Genomic DNA, 18,705 nt, shown 5'->3' with positions numbered 1-18,705 from the left:
GGGATGGCTCGAATAAAAGCTTTCATGGGGTATGATGGATAGGATACCCCCCCTCCCCCCCAAAGAATTAAACCAGTTATATTTCAATAGATACTCTTTTCTAGATACAGCAGCAGCTTTACTATGTGCTGCTCAACACTGGCCTTTTTCAAATAGCTCTCCTTTTAACAGCATCATTTGCTGAATTTCTGAGAGAAATTTAATAAGCTTTTATCTGACTAAGTAGAATCGTTCATGGTTCGATGATTGCATATTGACTGCTTAATAATGAGGACGAGTTTCTTTAAGTGCCCCCCCCCCCCTTTGATTAAGAGCACCAGGCAAACCAATTAATGACCCTCTCAGAGTTTATCAAAAACACGTGAACTACAAAATGATTTAGTTTTATGTCACTTTTGAGTTTTTCTCTATAAAAATCAGCCATCAACTCATGATCGCTAAACACGTCAAGTTTCTTAACCAAGAGCTTTGAGGGCATCGATGTAACCACAAAATTAATTCACACAATTACAAGATTCATAGTATTACAGGAGGGCAAGAGTGACATGTGTTGTCAGAGAGTATTGCACTATTATTTTTTATATCAATGCTGTGACTTCCTAGATACAGCTATCAACATTTCCAGATGGCCAAATCTCTTCTTGAAAACGTATTTGTTATCGGATCGAGAATGAAGAGTAAACGTAGATATCTGAATCCTCTGCAGGCTGACAGCTCAGTAAAGCATCCACTGGACAAGCCTATCATTCAGAACATACGGACAACTTAATGCTCTTGTACCTTTTCTGAGCCAACGCCCTGCAGTTAAGCTCTGGTGAAAAGCCTGAAATCAGCTTATTTATGATATCTCGAACAATAAAGGTGCACATGTGCATATTCTTTAAGCTACGTGCCAGATGCAGGTAAAGTATAAGGATAATACTGGTTGATAATTATTACTGTAAAACACGTGTTGCTATTTGAGACATTATTGGAGGATGTACAAACACAGTGTAAAAATGCATGCCCATCCAGGTTTCAAGCTCCAGTCGGTTGTTCTAAAAACAGTAATGACGCCCGATGGAGGAAATGGCTGATCCATAGAGGCAGGAATCTGCTACAGCTGACAGCACCCAAGTCGCAGGCTGTATCCCAATTCAGGGTCTGCAGCCTTAAAGTACGCAGCCTCAACGATCCTCAAGGGTCGCGTACTTATAGACCGCTAAGGCCGGAAGGGCGAGGCTTGTGAAATGGGACGGTCTAGCCTCCGTTGCGCTGCCCAGGTTGCCTAGCAACCATGATACTAACAGCTGGAAACGTTTCATACAGCTTTGTTTGACAGAAATGAAGGAGAAAATCTTTTGTTCATTTGTTTGTTTGTTTCTACATGAGCTTTGATCATTCTCTGATTAAGGTCAGCTATTGAACGGCGTATATTTTAAAGTAAAGGCTTTAAAACCAAGTTAGTACAAACGTCACTAATGTCACATGACTTTGCCGACATGTGGCCAACAGGAATGTTTTAATGTTCTTCGTTATTAAACATTTGCACATAAATAAGTGACATAATATTCAGTACTTACTTAAAGTTTACTCTTCGGGCGCCACTCATCTGCCGCTTTTTTTTCGGCAAAATTATCCACACCCACCGCCGCGCTATGCATTCTGGGATATGTTGGGCCACGAAGTCTACACTGCCACGTCCTTGAAATTCAGGGAAATGAAGGGCGCATTTGAGGGCCGCATTTCAAGCAGCCTTCGAATTGGGACAGCCTTCGTCGCGTCGCTGTGACGTAATCGGCCTTAAAATGCGTTCTTTATGCGGCCTTTAAGGCTGCAGACCCTGAATTGGGATACAGCCGCAGACTCTGCAAAGGAACCCTGGAGAGTGATGGCAGGACGTAAGATGCAAGCTGGGACAGCATAAACAGAGAGACACATCCAAGTGACTGGGATGGTCTACAGGAACATCTGTGCGACATATGGACCAGAAGTCCCCAACCATGAGTCCTGATGGGAGACACCATCGAGGGTGGTTTAGGACAATAGGGCTAAGGTCCTATGAGACTTCCAGGAAGACACACAACAGCTGGCCAATCAACCAGATGGATTTGGGTTTTTTTTTTGTGTGTTTACTTCCTTTACGGAAAAAAATCTGTCTTTGCAGAAGTGTCCTTAGGGTGTAGTACAAAAACACAAAAAGACCAGCCAAGCATTTAACAGTCATGCATTAATATTACTTATAGATATGTATTTAATGTGTAACAAAGTAAGAATTGTTACAATGTGTCTCTGTGACTGTCGCCTTGCCCACCTGACTGAAGTGACTCCTGGTCCACAGAGAATTACTGTAATACTCTTGGGCAGACTTTGGTGCATGCTGGTCTGTCTTTGGTGTGACATTTGGATTTCTTAGTGCAAAGTGAGCTGACCCTCACCTTCTGTGGTAGCTTTGCTTGTTGCTTTTGGATCAGAGAGATTCTCTGATATGCTGACAGCTTCTTGCATTTCAGCCATGCTTTCTGTCACTCAGGTTCCCCTGTACATACAGAATGGATTGCATTTAGATGTAGATTTGTTGTTGTCCTGAACATTGTGCAGAACTTTCCACACTGACTGATTGAACACCCTCGCTCACTGATCCAAAGTTAAGACTCTGAGATTATGCATGAGAAGCATTAGAAGCAGAAAGACTACATGTGAACAGTTTAAATTAAAGTGCATTTTCTGTCCCTCCGGTTATAAATTCTCCTCTCCTGACTGCATCTGCTTTAACACAAAGCAAAGCACCACAGCTGGTACTTGAAAATGTTGCAGTCTACTTGATGCTATTTGAGACTGTGCATGTTTTAAGTCTGGTTTGTTTGGTTTACACAAACCTTTCTTTGCCTCCTGCTCTCACTGTTAAACCTGTAGTGTAGTCATTTAGCGACTAATAAAAGCCAGTAAAACAAACTTTAATATGATGGTATAAGTGTACTCACAAATGTCTGTCGTTCATTCTCTCTCTTTAAATGTCTCCATGACAACCATTCTATAATGCACTGAAACCATATTTGTCTTGTTTTGGTCTTGCATGTGACTTAAATTGCTTTTCACCGATTCCATAAGAAGCATGGGCTCAATGGGATCTCACTCTCAATCTGGGACCATATTGATAACAGAAACTGCTTTAAAACAAAGCTGAAATCAGAAGGATGTTTCCTTTGAGGCGACGTTACAGCCCACTGTGCAATTTGCCACTTGTTCAGCCCCCTTTTCTTTCTCTGCCTGACCTTTTTCTCTGATGTCTGCATTTCAGGAGCAACAAGAAGTACTCAGAGAGTGCAAACCTCTGCCAAGGCAGCATTTACTTTTAAGGGAATCGTACTTTGTAAATCTTCATTTTGTTTTCTTTGTTCTTTTTCAATGTTTTTGAAGGCGATTGCAGTAAAAACAAGTGGACAATGCAAACTCGTTGTTTGTCCCATTGAAACCTGCTTTAATAGACCTGAAATAATTGGCAGATGTGAAATATAAGAGTACTGTATTTTTCAGACCATAAGCAAAACAAAACAGTCAGATAAGTTAAACTTTACTCATTCTGTTGTTGCAGTATATTAATGACTAACCTCGTATTGTTGATGGATTATCTCAGTTGTTCTCTTGACTGAAGTTTGGTCCGTTTACAGCATCCTGCCATGTGATTGCATTTGTCTCTTACGGTGGCCCCTAGAGACAAAGCACGTACAAACTCCAAAACACTTGCAAACTCCAAAACACTTGCAAAGTCCAAAACGCTTGCAAAGTCCAAAACGCTTGCAAAGTCCAAAACACTTGCAAACTCCAAAACACATGCAAACTCCAAAACACAACGGAAGTGCTCCAGGACGCTAGGGGCAGTGTTGAGCTTTTGTTACCTAGTAACTACACAAGCCAGGAAGTACCAATGACCGGATTTGGGGTCTGCAGCCTTAAAGGCCGCATTTTAAGGCCGATTACGTCACAGCGACATGACGAAGGCTGTCCCAATTCAAAGGCGGCCCTCAAATGCGTCCTTAATTTCCCTGAATTTTAAGGATGGGTCGGTGTAGCCTTCATGGCCCAACATATCCCAGATTTCATAGAGCTGTGGTGTGGATAATTTTGCCGAAAATAACGGCGGAAGCGGAGCCGCTGAAGAGTAAACTTTCAGAAGTAAGTACTGAATATTATGTCACTTATTTATGCGCAAATGTTTTTTATAATGAAGAACATTAAAACATTACTGTTGGCCACATGTCGGGAAAGTTATGTGACATTAGCGATGTTTGTACTAACTTGGTTTTAAAGCCTTTACTTCAAAATATACGCTGTTCAATAGTTGACTTTAATCTTACAGAGAATGTGATGATTTTATGGATAATTAAAGTCAATCATATATCCACAAACACAACAAGCTGAAAGTCAGTGATGCTGCTCGGTTTGCAGTCCTGAATATCACAGCACAAGCAGGATTCACTGCACTGTTAATGTTAGCTTTGTTATATTGCTGCCTTTGTTCGGTGGTGTCTAGCCAAACGGACTTTAACGTGTGTTTGAACGAGCTGACGGTTCACTCGTTAAGCTGAAAGAAAGATGCTTTAATCACAGCAGTCACACATGTGTCCACTGTACCATCTGGGAACTCTTCTCGTTTCGTAATAACACAATCCTCCTTCTTTTGTGCTGTTTTGTAGCAGTGTATACACCTGAGACTGTCACCTGTCTGTCTGTCCTGCACTCTGTCTCTTTTTCTTTCTCTCTGATTGTGGAATAAAAGTATGAACATGTATTTATAAGTTACACGTGTGTTTGAATCCTGCAGCTTATCACACATTTGATTTCCATGTGTGACAACTGCAAGTGTCCAGAGTGAGGACAGACTGAGGGACCCACTGCTGCATATCATCTGTGAGGCTTTGCACCCCTGATGATCCACCAGGACAAACTCAGCAGTGTGTGAGGAAGAGGAGGAGGAAGAGCCAGCAGCAGCTGACAGATGGAGAGAATAGACAGACTGTTCCCTGTTTGTGAAGGACTGCTAGGAAAGTTTAAAATAACTAATTGTCTGTCCTGAATCAGTCTTATTAGGTAATGTTCAAATAATTTTATCATTCCAGTGTTTTCAGTGTGGGAGAAAGTACTCAGGGCCTTCAAGTTACACACTGTGAAAGGAAGAAACAAGTTTAATGTTCAGAAACCTAAAGTATGTATCAGCAGCAGAATGGACCTAAAAATAAATGTTTGTTTCAGTTCTATGAAGCTTTGAGTATTTTGGATTAGTAGCACTGCTGTGTTTGTTGCATCATATTGCTGTAATTGTTTATATGCTTTATATATTCTGAGGTAAGTTGATCTATAGTGTTACATCATATTCTATAAGGATGTTATGTGTTTGTATACTTTCTGCCCAGTTTGACCCATTTAGCAGAAGTCAGCCTGTGTAAGGCTCTGATATCTATTCTGTATGACTTAAAGCAGTTATGACATGGTCTGATTTTCTCACCCAATAAAGGAATATTCAATATATCAGTCTACTCTTTATTCTATCAGAAACAGTTATCACAGCTCGTACATTTTCTTTTTATAAATATATGTAAGCAATGAGCCAAATTTAGTAATGCCAACATACTGAAGGAACAACATTTGTCTCTTATATATGATACACCTATATATGCACTGTCAAATATACTTGTCTTTGAGTGAAGATTTAAGGTGATAAGACATATAAATAACTGCAACTTGAATCTGTACTGAGGCTCAGTATTTGACACAGAGTTGTTCACTGCTGTAATAGCTCATAATGATTAATATAATAACTATAATATTGGCCATATTATAGTTACATTACCAAAGTGATATGACTTTAGTCTCATGAACAACATTAGCTAATTGTTATTTACTAACTAATCTTAAATGACTGTTCAGTACAGAAATGAAGCCCAAAAATCATGTTTTACTGTCCTGTGGTCTCAGCCTCAGATACTTATCAAATCACACAAAGCTCTTGTAGAAACAAACAAACAAATGAACAAAATATGTTTTCCTTCATTTCTGTCAAACAAAGTTGTATGACACGTTTCCAGCGGTTAGTATCATGGTTGCTAGGCAACCTGGGAAGCGCGACGGAGACTAGACCGTCCCATACAGACAAACTTGCCGTTTATTTTGCAAATTGAGCTCAACACTGCCCCTAGCGTCCTGGAGCACTTCCGTTGTGTTTTGGAATTTGCATGTGCTTTGGGGTTTGCATGTGTTTTGGAGTTTGCAAGTGTTTTGGAGTTTGCATGTGTTTTGGAGTTTGCAAGTGTTTTGGAGTTTGCAAGTGTTTTGGAGTTTGCATGTGTTTTGGAGTTTGCAAGTGTTTTGGAGTTTGCAAGTGTTTTGGAGTTTGCATGTGTTTTGGAGTTTGCAAGTGTTTTGGAGTTTGCAAGTGTTTTGGAGTTTGCATGTGTTTTGGAGTTTGCAAGTGTTTTGGAGTTTGCAAGTGTTTTGGAGTTTGCATGTGTTTTGGAGTTTGCAAGTGTTTTGGAGTTTGCAAGTGTTTTGGAGTTTGTACGTGCTTTGTCTCTAGGGGCCACCGTAGTCTCTAACCATCAGGAACCTTCACGTTAACTTTTATTAAGTGGAAAAAAATTAGAGTTCATCCTCCAGCTTCACTGTTTATGTTATGCTAACATAGCTGTGTAGCTAGCGATCACGTAGCACATCATTATATACCAGCTAGCCTAACCTCAGTAACCCTACAAACGTCACTGCTGTTTAGTTTTCTGTCTTCATTTATGTTGGAAGTGATAGCAGAGCTGTACGTTTGAATTTTTCAGAAATCTCTCAGTCAGAACATGCTATATCATGTTTAGGTGGAAACTAGCGAGCTAACTTCCTGCTAACTTCTAACTCCGTTAAATTTAATAACTTCTGTTTTCATGGATGCCTGGATGTTAAACTTAATTGTTACACCTGTTAGAGCAGCAATGCTGATCATTTTATTAAAGATGAAAGAATTTAGACAGTTTTTAACTCTCAGTGATGCCGCAGTGTTCGTTTGACTTTGGGACCTGAAGAAGACGGACCAGATTCAGTGTTGCCAACTCTTCAGTAAGGAAAATCGCTATTGGTTGTCCTAAAAGTCGCTAGAAGTCGCTAAATGATGTCATCACCTAATTTGCATAATTGGTCATGCTAATGTAATTGTAACCTACGCTGCTGGAGAGAGAAATAACATCGTGGACGAGACATAAAGTGAGCAAAAAACATCCTAAATGCATTTAGAATTTATTTAGAACTACAAATTAAATTTCTTTTAGCAATTATTGTTTTTTGTAATGTCTTTCACGTCTTTTTTTAGCGACTTTTTTTCTAAAAAAAAGTCACTAGGGGGTCTGAAAACTCGCTAAATATAGCGACAAAGTCGCTAAGTTGGCAACACTGCCCAGATTACTCTGCGAGGCTCCTGACTACGGTAGCCGTAATGCTCCAACAATCCATCAGGCGGTGCGGCATCGTAGCTTAGCAAAGTCGTACTAAAACATTTTTGACAGATTTTTGAGCGCCATGTAGCACATAAAATCAGTTCGAGGTCAGTAAGCACAACCAGAATTCATACATAAGGCGCACTGTAGATTTTTAAGAAAATTAAAGGATTTTAAGTGCACCTTATAGTGCAGAAAATACGGTAATATCAAAGCTGAAATGTGAAATGATATTTGGATGCTAATATTTAGAATCCCCATCCCTGTATACCAATACAAACAAAGACAGTACAATTTTAATCATATTTTTAAAGATAAAATTAATTCTATGAGAATTTGACCTAATTTGACCTTGAAAAAGATGTGAGATGTGATATTTAAAATCCCCATATCATTTTTCCTCACATATGTTGGCAGTAAGAAACATACTGTAGTTTTAAATAGCTCTGCATAGCATTGTTATCACTTTGACCTTCAGCTGTTGACCTTAAAGGAGAGGTTGGAGCGTCAATGTGACAAGATATTTAAAATCTTTTTTTAATATGTTCTAATTATAGGAGCAGGTAGATTTGGATAACTTTGTTTCCCTTAATAATTTTTTTTTCAAAACTGCATTCTTTCTCTAATGTTAAACTTTGATGTAACTGAATGTTAGTTTAGTTTTACAGCAGATGTAGCAGGATTGAAATCTTTGAAATGTCTCATAAAAAAAACAAAACCCTTTAGTCATCACTCCACATAATTGTCTCAGGGATCATCAAGATGGTTTTTGGCAAATGTGAGATGAGCCTTTCTGGGGTTTTTGTCAGCACTTTTAGTCAGCACTAGTTTTTTAGCGGGCGATCGTAGCTCAAGAGTTGGGAGTTCGCCTTGTAATCGGAAGGTTGCTGGTTTGAGCCCCAGCTCGGACAGTCTCGGTCGTTGTGTCCTTGGGCAAGACACTTCACCTACCGCCTACTGGTGATGGCCGGAAGGGCCGATGGCGCGATATGGCAGCCTCGCTTCTGTCAGTCTGCCCCAGGGCAGCTGTGGCTTCGACTGTAGCTGCCTCCACCAGTGTGTGAATGGGTGGATGACTGGGTGTGTAAAGCGCTTTGGGGTCCCTAGAGGGGACTAGTAAAAGCGCTATACAAATACAGGCCATTTACCATTTACCATTTACCTCGGAACCCTCCCATGGATGCCATTTTTGCTAATGTTGAACTTTAACCTTAACCAAGTAGTTCTTTAGATGTTATTCTTTTATGATTTCCTGGAAGAGTCTATGATGCATTCCTGGAATAATTTTGATACTCGTTCACCTCTGTTACACGTTTCCTCCATTTATGGTTCATTGTCCTTAAAAATATCAATGACATTGATTCTGACTGTGGTTCTTATCTATTCTTGAGTGTGGCATGATGTGCTGCTGCCTTTTCAACTTCTTTCATGTTGTGGGTTATTGGACCAACAGAAACCTTTCATGTTTCAAAATGATAACTATAACAGACAGAGCCTGTGTATGTTGAACTTGCTTCATAGGATAGGACCCTGGGTCCACTCTCTGCTAGCTACGCACAGGTTCAGCTGTTTTATGCTGTAATAAAATGCCAAGTTTTGATAACAGTTTTTCCTTTACGTAAATAATTGTTAAAAACTGCATTTTGTATTTACTCTGGTTATCCTTGCCTAACAGTATAATTAGTTTGAAACATTTATGATGGATATATAAAAAAATACTTTTTAAATAACATTATTTATAAATAACATTAGATCTACAGGCTGGGACTCCTTCTAATATCCCAACATCTGTTGAATGGTTTAGTAAAAATATTGATTCATGATGACATTAATCACATTAATGTTTAGCGCATTTAGTCAAAACACAAATTTGTTGAATTTGTTTATCATCAGACACGTTGCAAGCAGCAACACAGCAGTCAGACATCTGTACATGGCACTGTTTATCAGTAAGTAAATAAATGGGCTGATAATAAATGTTGACATTCTAAAATGTTCCACAGACATGAGGTGAACTTTTCCTGTTAAAGCCTTTAGCTCAAAGCAATAGTGATGGTAAATTCGATTCTTTTTACTAAATCGAGTTTGAATGAGTCACTCACCAAAGTGAATCGGGTTTTTGAGTCATTTGATTCACTGAGTCAGTTGACCAGAGAGTGCAAAAAATTTACATTTTCACTCAAACTTAATTTGTTTCTCTTTTCATGTAAATCCTACTGCTAAGATGAGTGATTGTACAAGAAAAAAAAATTTATATAGCAAAAAAAATTCTAAAGGGAACATTTATTTTGTTTATTTTTATTTTATTAGTATTTTCCTCAAATGTGTCAAATATATATTTTCTCATCTAAATGTCCACTGAGCTGTGAGCCAGGGGGCGGTAATGCTCCTTAACATTGGTTGCCAACCAAGAAGAAGAAGACGCTGTGAGCCAGGAGGGAGGGGGTGAGTGAGTTACAAAATAAACTTATATAAGTTATTTTCAAGCGAGAATGTAGCTGTGTGAACTTCAAATATCTGCTCGATTTATCAAGATATCATATATTTCCAAACGCGCTCCGACGTTTTTGGAGACGTCTGTGACCCGCCAGCTCCATAGCAGACAGCGAGGTCGAGGATTATTACAGCCGGCGAGAACAGCGGACTCCCGGCACATCGTTTTCAACCCCCCCCCGCGGTCTTTTCGCTACTCTGGTTAAACAAACCCCAAACCCCAGTAGCTGTCTATTGTATTGAGTGTCCACTAAAATAAAAATAAAAGCGTTCTAACATCTCACCTGCTTGTTTTTATTAAGGTATGTACACGTATGTACATGTACACTATTTTTATTAATAGAGATTTCACTACTGAGGTTAAACATGATATATAAGTCACTTAGATCACTTCTAAATGTTAATGTTTGGTTTATTTCAGTGTTTTATTTGTTCCTGAGTAAACCAGTTTGGCTGTGATTAAAGTTAAGCTTCATAACATATTACTCACAGTTAAATTAAGAGGGGACGGCAGTAAAAACTCTGGACCTGTGACATCATCAAGTACGCTGGTGTTCCAATTGTACAAATCGCGAGTACGTACTCGTGTTGAACGCGAGTACGTACTCGCGTACTTGAGAATTGAGAAAGGGCCTGAGTGATTCGTTCATGCTATGATTCAGCACAGGACGGGAGGGGGTGAGTAACTCAAATGTGCTGTTAGCATGTTAGCAGAGCGATGCTTCTGTGAACCAAGGAGCTATTGTCTTGATGTGAGCTTCTACTCAAGGTTTTTTCTTCCAGTTCAGAGCAGAAATGTTTTCGTTAAGAAGCTGGCTGTTGTTTTTTTCCACACAATTTTAATTATAAGCTAGAGATTTTTACTAATGGAATTAGTTTGCTAACAGCAACAGGGATGAGTCAGTGAGTCAGTTGGGCTTGTGAATCATGATTCACGAGTCAGTAAAGTGATTCTCAAGTATTGACTATGTGCACGTTAGCATATGCTACTTCCGGTGCGGAAACTCCTGTGGGGAGCTTTGTTTCCGGTGTCCTATTCGCGCCTTGTTTACGGTCCAAAACAAGTTAAGCAAATGAATGAATCAAGCGGCGATTTACATTTCTATAGATGTCTTGGGCATTTACCCAATATATCTGTAAATGATGTTCATCGACTTGTCGATATTTTCCCCCCGCGCCTCAGAGCAAAAGAGAAAAGGGATTCAAATGTTATATTTCTCAGCTGCCCCTCGTTTATCGCGGGTGTTATGTTCTAAAAATAACCAGGGATAGGTGAAATCAAGTAGCCAATTTTATTTTTTGACGGTGCAAAACGTTTCGTGGACATACAGCACTGCACTTCAGAGTCACACTGCTAACGATCGATGCAGCGATTCTGTACTGTACAGTAGAGATGTCACGGAGGAGATCAGGACGCAGGACACAATGTGATGTAAAAAAGAAAAGCATGCAAACTTGCACTAAAAAAATCTGCGAAACACCGAGGTGAAAAGTGAACCGCGTTATAGCGAGGGACCGCTGTCATTTTGAAGGTGAGTCACAACATACCCTTCGTAAATACTAATGTATAGAAACCGTTACCAGCAATCATTCATTTTTTGTGTGGCTTTTTTGTTAACATGCTGTGTAGGTGTGTACTTGACGAGCTGATATCGACATAACGGGGAAACATCTGGTTTGACTATTGTTCACCTGTAGTTTGAATGCTGAACATTTGCCTGTTTAAATCATAAGACCAGTCACTATACAGAGATGTGCTTCTGAATGTGGACGATGTGTCTTCTGCTGCAGTTCTGCTTGTGTTGAGTGATGTAAACAACTGATCGATCTAAACTCTTTAAACGTCAAAACTGATCATTAGATTTTTTATGACACAACAGTGGTGAGTGTTCCCACCTTCTGCTCTTTGTAACTTAACGCGATCGTTCCGTTTTCGAGTTTTGGACATGATTTTGGAGTATATCTTCGCAGTAGCGATTGACCGCAAAGTAAAGCTACCGGAAATGTACAACCCCACATCCGGTCTCAAACCAGGAAGTTAGCATTTTCTCGTGCACAGGGTCTATTGAACGATTTGTTCATGATTCGCACATCACTACAAAGCAACTCAGTGCCATCCACAGACTGTAGGTAGACTGAATAGAGCCACTGTGATGCTCATAGTGGTTCTGGTATTTTTTAAGCGATGCTAGCTCCTGGAATCCAGAAATGACCATATTATCTGCTAATGCTAGCAGGCATGGTTAGCAAACTGTACGGGTAATTAATGCTGAATAACAAACTAAACTCACCAGATTTCTGTCTTCAGGACATGTTTTTGTAGCTTACAATAGAGAAGCTCAGTTCAGTGATTCTAATAATCAAAGGTAACTACAGCTGCCTCTGTGTCCATGTCCCAGATGGGCTAGTTATTTAAATCTTTGTGGAGTTGAATGAAAGTGGAAAACTGTTCTTTGTACCAGGCGATTTTTTTTTTTTTTTTTGATGCTTTTTAGTCATCCAGTTTTAAGAGAACTGACTCACTTCTGGCGCGAGCGTCACGTGAACGCCTGCTTTGTTTTTCAGTCCCCAGAGATACTCAGTTCTGTGCTTCCTGGTAGTTTTGTAGAACAATTAACCACCATTACTAAAACACTCTTACACGTTTTAAATCAGGAAATAACACATTTACTGTTAGAACAGTGAAGCTCAGCATGCGTCTGCAGGCTCATTTCATTCGATGTAAGTAAATAAATGATCTTTTCAGCAGTGAATAAGCTCTGAGTAGAAGCACCCATTGTAGTTTCCTGGAGCTGATGATTTTTGTTCCAAGTTGCAGCTGATGAAAGGAAATGAGCAGCTTTTTGGCTACATTTAGAGACGGGGTAAAAATAACATCTGACTGCATCCTCTGTTTGAGTTATAAAAGCTTAAAAATAGTATTTTTGGTTTGAGCTTTAAAAGAAGAAGCTTTCTGTCCACATGTAACTGTTTTGTGCAGTTTTTTGTGAGAGAAACCAAAAGGCCTAATGAGCAAGAATTTCAGCATTTATAAATCTGTGTGATCAGCGGACCATGGAAAATGTGACGTTTTACACAAAAAGAAGAGAAAGCAGAAATCTCTCATGCATATAATCTAACTCTTCAATCTAATGAACTTAAAATGCAGAGTTGGCCTTTTTAAAAGCAGGGCCAAATGTTTCTCTTAGCCAAAGTGGGTATGAGTGCTCTGTGCTGGAGCACACACTGAGGCAGATGAGCCGTATCGTATCTGTGCATTGAACAAACAAATAAACTGAACAAGGTGTTCTGAGAAAGAACTAAGGAAAGTGCAGAAAGAGCTCCTTAATGGATTTGCAATACGACGCTGTTTGGCAGCAGCATGTTTGGCTAATTATCCCCCAACCTTTGCTCTGTTGCCTTTTAATAGAAGACGGTCATTTCATTAGGTGGCCATTTATATGGATGACTCATATTCCTAATGGCTAACAAGCTAACAAGGAGGGGTACTCGAGGAGTCTGATTTCCCGAGTGAGTTGACAAGATACACTGTGAGAAATACAAATGATGGCATCCTTATTATCCACAGTGGAGGAAAATGTTGGGGCTGATGAAAAGTTTGTGTTTTTAGTAGTACAGCAGCATAATCCCCATGAGAGGAAATGTGATGGACGGATAAATTATTATTTCTGTGTTTATCTAAGAGGTTGTGCATAAAAGGAGAGTTTTAAAGATGTATGAACAAATCACCAGCTCTATAGCAATTTTTAGCACTTTTGAAATGAAATGAAGGTTTTGGTACCTATAGTGGGAGCTGGTGACAGGAAGACTTATATTGGCTGATTACTGACCTCAATCGTGACTGAACTGTGGAGACAAATGAATCTCATGTTATTATAACGTGTCACTTGAAGTCTGTCAACGTCCAGTGTATAATCAGGTGAAATGGCCCTTTAAATAAAAAAGCTGTAAAAGTAAAATGAAACATTTTTCAGTTCATTAGGTTAAACTGGTTGCAGGTCAGTAATATGACTGCTTAAAGAAAGAGAATCTCAGACAGGAAGCTCAATAAAGAAGATCTGTAATCACACATCTGTCTGCTTCCCAGGTGTTTGCTGGATAATTTAAGCTTTACATCACTTCCACTTTCCCACACTGTCGAGCTCATGGCTGACATCATTGGTCTAGTCCAATCATCTTTCTGCCCGCCTTCTTCAGGCCAGTCAGCCTCCGCTCTGCGTACTTTAAATCTCAACATTCATCTGTCATTCTCCCCTGCAGATGCCTTCATGCAACCCACTTCATCCCCATTTCCGCCTCTCCTATGTTACTCAGGCTCACTCCAAGCCTCCACCTTCATCTCCACCACCAGCATCTAGATTCTGGAGGGTACTGGGCGAATTTCTGTCACGGCAGGGTTTCCGTTCTGCTGTGATGGGCCAGTCTAAGCATAACTGAATTCTGTATATCAATAAATCATGGTCAGTTCCTTCTAATAATCTCTCCTTATTGAAAAATCGACCAGCAGCGGTTCATCAATTTGGAAAACAAAACTGTCTACAAACTTTGAAACAAGTTCCTCTCAATCGTATACACATTTCAGAAACAGTGTAATTATCCACAGTATATAAAAGATCAGAAACGTTTCAGAAAATCTGGAGAAATGTCTGTGGCGGAAAATCAAAAAGGACCATCTGGGTTGTTACCAGTGCTCTGATGTTATGGTTGTGCATCAGTGCCTATGGCAGCCTTGCACATCTAGAAAGGCGTCATTAATTTTGAAAGACATATGCAGCTTTTAAAGCAACATGTGGACCTAGATAATGTCCTTTTCAGGGATGACCTTGAATACTTAACCAACACACTGCTAAACTATACACCGCTGTTATTCCAGCAGCTGGTGTCAGGTCTACACCTTTGACCAAACATTTGGAAAAATTTGAGCAAATTTCAAATTGAACAAAGAAGATCCAGGACGGTATCAATATGAGATAAGAATGGGACGTTATTTTCCCAAAAGTCCAACGTGTTGCAGGTATCAAAGTTAGCATTTAGGCTAAAGTTAGCATTCACTTATTTTTTTCCATATATTTTTCTTATTTTCTCAAATTTTTCAGTCACATTTTACAGTTTCAGCTGTTTCTGTAATTGGATTACATCATCAGCCTCACAGCAAAAGTTTTTTTGACTTCAGTAATGAATCAAAGTTTTAAATGAAACTATCCTGACAAGTGTGAAGATCTGCTACTGTGTAACAAATAGTTCCACTGTAAAACTGTGACTGTGTGTAAGTTATGAATAATTAATAACATTACTGATGTTGTGACACACGTACATATATTCACTTTCCTAAAACAAGTTACGAGGAATTATTAAAACAAAGTAAATTTAAACTGTGTGAGTCCGTCCACCTGTGGGTGAGTCGAACACATTTTGCTTTGGTACAGATTTTTTTTTAAAGCTGCCATCAGTCCTATTGTATCCAGAATAGTGAGAGTAGGACAGACAGCTTGTCTCGTCCAGGAGAAGCCCAGTCCGTTATTATTAATGAATTAAACATAAGCAATCACAGGCAAGTTATTTTTTTCTTTATTGATTGTTCTTCTAATTGTTGGCAATCGGAAAACAAAGAAAATAATCTAATGGGCAAATATCACAGTTTAAAAGAAGAAAAGAAAAACGATTGGGTTTGCTTTTGTCCACAATCCATGGTTGTAGTAGTGTTAGGGTTGTGTTACCAGCTATAATGACCTTTAATTAGAGGACCACCAGACAGCAGGCAACAGGTGAACTAACAGTCATTACCATTCCTAAAGGAAAGATAAAGAAAGCTCCTACAAACACAGCATCCAGTAACAGTTTCACTGTAAACACAGTATTTGTGTTTTCATATCAAGACTCATTTGTAAACCAAGTTGAAAATAAACAAAAATAGAAGCATTCGAAACAAGAGGGAAATAAAGCAAATGCATCACAAAAAACTGTCTTCCATGAAGTCCATGAAGCTGATGTGTGCAGATTCAAATCATATCAGCAGACACTGAAAGTATATGCAGAGGTGCAGAGAATCCAGCTTAAAGTCGAAATATACACTGAACAAAAATATAAACGCAACACTTTTGTTTTTGCTCCCATTTTTCATGAGCTGAACTTAAAGATCTGAAACATTTTCTACAAACACAAAGGACCCATTACTATCAAATATTGTTCACAAATCTGTGTAAATCTGTGTTAGTGAGAACTTCTCCTTTGCCGAGATCATCCATCCCACCTCACAGGTGTGGCATGTCAAGGTGCTGATTAGACAGCATGATTATTGCACAGGTGTGCCTTGGACTGCCCACAATAAAAGGCCACTCTGAAATATGCAGTTTGATCACACAGCCCAATGCTACAGATGTTGCAGCTTTTGAGGGAGCGTGCAATTGGCATGCTGACTGCAGGAATGTCTACCAGAACTGTTGATGTGAAATGAATGTTCATTTCTCTGCCATAAGCCATCTTCAGAGAATTTGGCAGTACATCCAACCGGCCTCACAATCACAGACCACATGTAACCACACCAGCCCAGGACCTCCACATCCAGCATGTTCACCTCCAGGATGGTCGACCAGGTGGAGACCAGCCAGCAGCTGCAGCAACAGTCGGTTTGCATAACCAAAGAATTTCTGCAAAAACTGTCAGAAACCGTCTCAAGGAAGCTCATCTGCATGCTCGTTGTCCTCATCGGGGTCTGGACCTGACTGCAGTTCGTTGTTGTAAGCAACTTCAGTGGGCAAATGCTCATGTTCGATGGCGTCCGGCACGTTGGAGAGGTGTTCTGTTGACAGATGTTTTTACTGTTCAGTGGCGTCGTTTGCTGACGTCAACGTTGTGGATTGAGTGCCCATGGTGGCAGTGGTGTTATGGACATGAGTGCATTTTATTGTTGGCATTTTGAATGCACAGAGATACCGTGTTGAGATCCTGAGGACCATTGTTGTGCCATTTATCCATGACCACAACCTCCTGTTCCAGCATGATAATGCACGGCCCCATATTGCAAGGATCTGTACAGCTGGAAGCTGAAAACATCCCAGTTCTTGCATGGCCAGCATACTCACCAGACATGTCACCCATTGAGCATGTTTGGGACGCTCGGCGTATATGACAGTGTGTTCCAGTTCCTGCCAATATTCAGCAATTTTGCACAGAAGAGGAGTGGACCAATATTCCACAGCCCACAATCAACAACCTGATCAGCTCTATGCAGTGGAGATGTGTTGCACTGCGTGAGGCAAATGGTGGCCACACCAGATACTGAGTGGTTTTGTGACATCTGTAGTATTCTGCTGTGTGATCAAACTGCATATTTCAGAGTGGCCTTTTATTGTGGGCAGTCTAAGGCACACCTGTGCAATAATCATGCTGTCTAATCAGCACCTTGATATGCCACACCTGTGAGGTGGGATGGATGATCTCGGCAAAATCATCATGGTGGCTAAATATACAGTATATTTGTGTTGTACAGTGCTGGAAAAGAAATGGCACCAACCTCTCCCACAGGGGCCAAAGCGGTACCCCGTATTTATAGGGTTGCACCAAAGAAGAATGAGGAGGGGCTCTAACTGATAATGAACATAACTACAGGCTTGGAGTCAGGAAAAGGAACGGTTCGGGGTCTAGAACACATTTTGTGTAATTATAACAATATGTTATTTATGACCCGGTTACACATAGAGATGTAAGAGTGATGATGGGAAAGTGTTTCATCTTTTAAACCTGCTCCTGCTCTGTGTAGCATGCAGTATATACATGGGCGGTAGGTTAACTAAGCACAGGGGTATTGTTTATCAAAGTCAAACGTCCTGACTGCATTTTTGCAGGGCTGTAAAAAAGTGTTTGCACCCTTCCTGATTTCTTTTTCCTTTTTTTGCAAATTTTTCACTTTCAGATCATCAAACAAATTTTAATATTAGACAACAGAATCAGACAAGAATAACCAAAGTAAAGACAGCAAAGCACTTCTTAAATGGTGGGTTCCTTTATTGTTATTGTACCCAGACCTCCCGGTCAAAGAGCAATTGGCCCCGAAAACCTAATAACAGTTGTGTGAGACTGGTTGTGCCACCTAACAACTTTAAGGTCTCTGCATTTAAACACAACCTCCCATTAACATCTCAATCTACCAGCACATTGTTCTTTTATTTATTTGTTTAGTTTATTTTCATATCCAACTCTGTACAATAATGTGCCTTACCTCTCTATAGACCCGTTTCATACAGCTCTGAGCAGCCCCAGTAGATTGGTGCTCACAATATGTTAAATTCAATCTTGCATAATTCATCCTGGAAGCCGTTATCTCCTGACTGTGGAGGGCAGACCTCTCAAACAGCTCAAATCTAAATATGAAACCAGACTGTCAGAACATGCAGACATCCCTGGACCCGACTCGTCAAGTTATGTTAATGTTAAACACAGACAATGTTGGGGACTAACAGAGTACATGTACCGCTGTTACATATATAAAATACAAAATATGAGTAACTGTATTCTGTTACAGTTACCGTTTAAAAAGGTGGTATTCAGAATACAGTTACTTTGTTGAAATAAATGGATTACACGGCGGTCTTTTCCTGTTTCATATGTTCGGCTATGCCCTCTCTAGTTTGGTAATTCCACGCCGGTGGAAACCCAAACAAACACGCATTAAGAGGCTCTGATGTCTGAGTCTCAGTCTCGTGGCCCATGTCACCTCTACTTGCAGCAGCATAATCACGTGAAGAAATATTTTAAAAAAATT

This window comes from Neolamprologus brichardi, chromosome 1, assembly GCF_056152115.1.
Source record: "Neolamprologus brichardi isolate AB-2024 chromosome 1, ASM5615211v1, whole genome shotgun sequence".
Classification (NCBI taxonomy): domain Eukaryota; kingdom Metazoa; phylum Chordata; class Actinopteri; order Cichliformes; family Cichlidae; genus Neolamprologus; species Neolamprologus brichardi.
Note: the sequence above shows the minus strand (reverse complement) of the source record.